We start from the raw sequence: 5,620 nt of genomic DNA on the forward strand, positions 1-5,620 counted from the left end.
ACCCTTGGAAGTGGAGCAGTATCAGGAAGAACTTGTGCAGTGGACCTTCCCCTTGCTCAGCAACTGGGACAACCCTTCTTCCCCACCCATCCCCTCCAGCAATCTTGGGTGTTATCAAAGACATTTACACCTCTAGGGTAAGAGGACAGGACCTTTTGTGCACTGGCGTCTGGTTAAAAACAAGCCAAGGAGCGGGAGAACACATGGCCAATATTTGCAGTGGAGGGAAGAAGTGGGGGTCCCTCAAGGGACCATTTTGGGACCAGTGTTTTTTAGCTAGTTCATCTATGATTTGCAGTTAGGTCAGGAGAAATGTTAGCAGATCCGTGGCCACCACTGCTAGTATGTGCCCTCTTTAAAAACAAAACCTTGTGTGCATTAATGCACATGTACATTCCACCACCACAGTTGCTGCCACCACCAGGTATGCGGCGGGGGGGGGGGGTCTGTAAATGCCCCTGGTGCCATTTGCATGTTAACTGGATGACTGCAAGTTGTAGTACTATGAGAATAAATGTATCAGCCCACGTCCAGACCACCCATGCAACTATATGGCTGGCAACCTTCAGTCTGGAAAGACTATGGTATAAGCCTACAGCACCCGGTATTCCCAGGCAGTCTCCCATCCAAGTACTAACCAGGCCTGACCCTGCTTAGCTTCCGAGATCATGGTATAAGCCTACAGCACCCGGTATTCCCAGGCGGTCTCCCATCCAAGTACTAACCAGGCCTGACCCTGCTTAGCTTCCGAGATCATGCTATAAGCCTACAGCACCCGGTATTCCCAGGCGGTCTCCCATCCAAGTACTAACCAGGCCTGACCCTGCTTAGCTTCCGAGATCATGGTATAAGCCTACAGCACCCGGTATTCCCAGGCGGTCTCCCATCCAAGTACTAACCAGGCCTGACCCTGCTTAGCTTCCGAGATCAGACAAGATCAGGCATGTGCAGGGTAACAGTTGCTGCCCCACGCAACTATACAACGCTTATCATCCCCCTCTTATTTTGCTTTTTTCCCCATGCTTTGGTCTTTGCTCATAGGGAAGGTTCTTCAACCCCTTGATCATTTTGGTTGTCCCTTTCTGCATTTTGACCAGCTCTAATTTTTTTTTTTTTAAATAGAGTGATCAGAACTGTACATAATATCTCAAATATGGCCAAACTTGTGAATAAAATCGTGACAAAATGGACAGGCTTTTACATGATTCCCAGCATGCAACAGAGGTTTTTTTTCACAACTACTGCATGCAGAGTTGAGCTGTCCACCACAACCACAGCATTTTTTCCCTGGAGACTGCCTTCAGATTGCAAAAGAGGAAAACAATGAACATACCAATGTCCTATTATGACCTTTAGATAAACAGAACATGGCTTCATCAGAACTCGGGTCCATGTGACTCAATACTGTCTACTCTGGCTGCCACTGATGTTCTCTTAAGGTCACCAGTGGAGAAATTTCATGGTGCTGCTAAGGCGAAAATCCCATTTATCGAGTGATGCCAGGAAACTCAGACCTATTGGCTATGGAGCATGTGATCTTCCACTGAGTTATGGGTTCTCCTGTTTCTCCTCCTTTCTTTGCACACAGCACTCTTGTGGAATCAGCTACAGACAAGCTACCCCCATGCTATCCTGATAATACCTTCTTTCACATATTCCTTCACTTCCTGGAGCAGTAGGTCATTCCAAAAGACAGCCTTTTACATGCCCCATCTCCTTGTCTGCAGTCAGGCAAGCAGTGCTCATTCTGAGTGCCACAGCCACTCCCTCAAACCCAGCAGCATGCCCTTGGAGTGCACCGCCGCCGCACTTGTTCTTGAGTCACTGCAAAACTCAAGATTTCTGTTCCATTCACCAAGGATGCTCCATCATGCTAGCTAGTTTCCTTCACACCTGTACCAAGAGCAACAGCAAGTAGCTACCAGCCTATCAGTGGTCACTTTTTAGCCATCAATGCCCATTAAAGAAACAGATTCAGATATTAGTTATGCAGACTTTTCCCTTTGCGTAAACATTACAGCATGAATCAAATATTCCAAAGAAAGAGAGGAGGTGGAGGGCACCCTGATGGAAGTGTAGATTTGTGCAACCTAATAACCAGGCCTACATCTCAAACATGACCATGTCCTGATGCAACACACACAGTTGATATGTTTTTAATGTACACGTGTCACTTGCACAACACTCTTACTGTCAACCTGTCAAGGAGAGACATTTGAAAAAGCCGTTCTTTGTCGCTCAGAGGTGATGGGAAGTCTTCTCTTAGAAGCTGAAAGCGCCAGATGCATTTACAGTCCCCCATCCCCCGCTGCCACCGTCCTTGCAACTCTCCTCTTATTATCACATTTTCCATATGGGGGAATCCAGCTGTTGCTATGGCAGCATCTTTACATGCCAGGGCTGCCACTTCGACAAAGCTCCTTTCGCTCCATCTTTACACAAGTTTTAATTATCCAGGCAGATTTTTTTTTTTTTAAAGGCTGATGGGGGGAGAAAAGGAGAAAGATTTGGGTTGCAAGGTCTCTGGGTCGGACCTGAAATGTGAAGGGCTTCGCATTCTTCTTCCTAGGGTCCCTCTTCATAAAAACAACCGCCCTGTTGGATCAGACTCAAGGTCCAGCTGGTCCTGCATCCTGTTCCTGCCAACCAAGCAGATGCTTCCAGGAAGCCTGAAGGAAACAACCCTCCTCCGCTTTTAGCCAGCCTCTGAATATGGAGGCTCTATTCATTTTGCAGGGTGAATTGCCATTGATTTGAATTGGCCTCATCCACTGTTAAAGCTATGGAAGCAAGTGCCTGTGACAACATCTTGTAGTTCTTGGGCAGGCTGTGCTCCAAAGTCTAAAAGCTCTCCCAAGTTCCTGACATCCTAACATAACCAACCTGGTAAAAAACTCCATCTCCCAGCCTTACCTCTTTTCACCCAGGCTCTCATAGTTGAATGTTGCTCTGCTGGGTGACCTCAGAGGCCTAGCTAGAGGGGGTGCCTTCACTGCCCATGTGCTCCATCCTGCATTCGCCTCCATTTTGCTCCAACCGCCTGGAATGGCTCCAGAGGGGTTGGCAAGAGGCTGTTTGCACGCTGTGGTGAGGCTCCCTGAAAAACTTAGTGCTTTGCACCCCCTCTAGCTACTCCACTGGTAAGATCTTTGGTCCACTGACCTCATTGCATTTTGCTCTGACAGACAAGAGCTCTCCAGGGGCTCAGATAGGGGATCTTTTAGACACCTCCTACTAGAAACAGTTTATCTGATGATGTCAGGGACAAAACTGGGAACCCTGAGCATTCCAAATGCGTGCTTAACCAAAGGGCTATTTCCCCTTCTATTTCAGAGGAGCAACAGCCTTCCAATCTAACATAATTAAAGGCACCTGTGCTGATCCATCCTTATTCATGCCTTGGCATAGGAAGTTGAATAACACTGGAGAGTCCTTAAATTCATAGAATCATAGAGTCGGAAGGCACTTAATAGGTCATCCAACCCCCTGCCTTAGGCAGGAAATCCTCTTCCATGCAATTGATCAAGAAGAACTTCCATAAAGGTAAAAAAAAAATGAAACAAACAAAAAACTACCAGCTCTTGGATCAGATCCAGCCTACAGACTTGAATAAGTTTAGTATTCATTCTCTCTCACCCTGAGACATGCAGTTCTGCAAGGGTGGACTGAAGAACTTTAGCAGATCATCCTGAACACTCACCGAGTTAACGATTTCTCATATCCTTTTGGGGAAAGTCTGGAGAGTTTTGGTCTAAACCCACAGTGAATTTGTAGAACAGAAAGGGCCAAGTTGTAGCCATACCCGGGAGAATCTCTATAATCTCTGAAGGTAATTTCCCCTGTCATGTATGGTTCACATTAGGATGATAAACAAGGTATAACTCAAATAAGGTTATTTTCAGATGAGTGCTTGGAGAAAGTCTTTGACAAAAAGAATTTGTCAAGATCCCTGCATCACAACCAAGGAGGCAAAATGCCTGTACATGGAGAAAAACAAAACAAAAAGTTAGTCAACCTATTATCTCTGTGTTCATTTCTGCTGCAGGAAGCAGAAGAGGAGAATGTTAAATATTAAGGTATGGGGGGAAAAAAGAGATGCAGACCTAACCTTAAGAAAGCCTATCTACCCATCCACCCAACTGCTTTCAAAATCAGGATATTTCAGAACGTCTGTTTCCTATGCCAATGGTCTTTTAATTTGGCAACACAGTCTCACTAATGTCTGTACTTAAAATACTTCAAAAACAGACTGAAAAAGTCCACGAACTTCTTGTGGGCTGAGGATCTTCCCCTTTAACCAAATCAAATCACCACCCAGCTTCAACATTCACTGGACAACCCGCCTTGAGCATTTTTCCTCTGTCTCAGGGAAGGATACAACTGTAATGAACAGAACAGAACAGCAGGGATGATAGATTGGGGGAAAGCACTGAGCACTGTGGAGGGTCTGGGAGTATGTTGTGGTGAGATGAGCACAGATATTTCGCTTCATGCTGGGTTCAGAAGGAATACGAGAAAAAAATGTGATTGCCTCCAATTGAGTGCATGGAATCTCTCTCCAGAACACCAACCTGGTGTGTTCTCTCTTTTGCTTCAATTGCCACCCCAGGTCCAGTCCAATGTTCTCATCCCCTTGTAAAACTCAAGCAGTCAACGTGGCAGAGCCAGCGGAGGAAGTCAAACAGACAATTTGTTACTACAGACAGTTGCCATAAAAATATAGAGCCACAGAAACGAGAAGAACCTTCCAGAAGGGTCATCACAAGACCATAGAGGTCAGTGCACCATGAGAAGAAAAACCTCGAAAATTGTTGTTCTAGAGCAGTTCGCCACACCCTGGCCCATGGGCCAAATGCAGCCCTCCAGAGGATCAGGTCCTTGGAGCTTAAAATAGCTTTAAAGACTCACTCATGTTTTCCCATGAGATGGTACAGCCTAGAGACATGTGCTTGCTATTATACTGCTTTTCAATTGAAAAACAAACAAACCTTTAACACATTTTTTGGTCTCAGTTTATGCTCTGCATGATGTAGACGTTTAATTTATGTTTATATTCCAGGTCTCCCAGCATGGGTATATTCCTCATTCAGCCACGAGAGGTGCTGAATGCAATGCAGTGTAATGGAAAGAAAGTATCCTATTACACTGCATTACATTCAGCACCTCTAGAGGCTGAATGAGGAATACACCCATGCTGGGAGACCTGGAATATAAACATAAATTAAACCTCTACATCATGCAGAGCATAAACTGAGACCAAAAAATGTGTTAAAGGTTTGTTTGTTTTTCAATTGAAAAGCAGTATAATAGCAACCACATGTCTCTAGGCTGTACCATCTCATGGGAAAACATAGTTGTTCTATAAACCCAAACATAGTGTACAGTTATAATGTGTGTACAGTATTTGGGGGACGACGACTGAGAGCACACCAGCAAGTCCTGCCCTCACACTGAAGCACTCCAGTGAACACAGTCCTGAATCCCTGCTCCCCCTTCCCCACAAGTGCAGTGCTTCTCTGCAGAGATAAATGCTGTAACCAGGGAGAGCTCTGAACTGTTCCCTCCATGCAATCTTGTACACAAAGGGTAAAATCTGAACACAACTAATGTGTTATCAGCA

The 5,620-nt window shown here is 45.4% G+C and overlaps 1 pseudogene; it reads right to left on the reverse strand.

Annotated features, from left to right (window-relative positions):
• Positions 1-850: 850 nt before the first annotated feature.
• On the reverse strand, positions 851-967 carry LOC136649780 (5S ribosomal RNA; annotated as a pseudogene).
• Between the last annotated feature and the right edge of the window lie 4,653 nt (positions 968-5,620).

This window comes from Tiliqua scincoides, chromosome 4 (assembly GCF_035046505.1).
Source record: "Tiliqua scincoides isolate rTilSci1 chromosome 4, rTilSci1.hap2, whole genome shotgun sequence".
NCBI classification, from domain to species: domain Eukaryota; kingdom Metazoa; phylum Chordata; class Lepidosauria; order Squamata; family Scincidae; genus Tiliqua; species Tiliqua scincoides.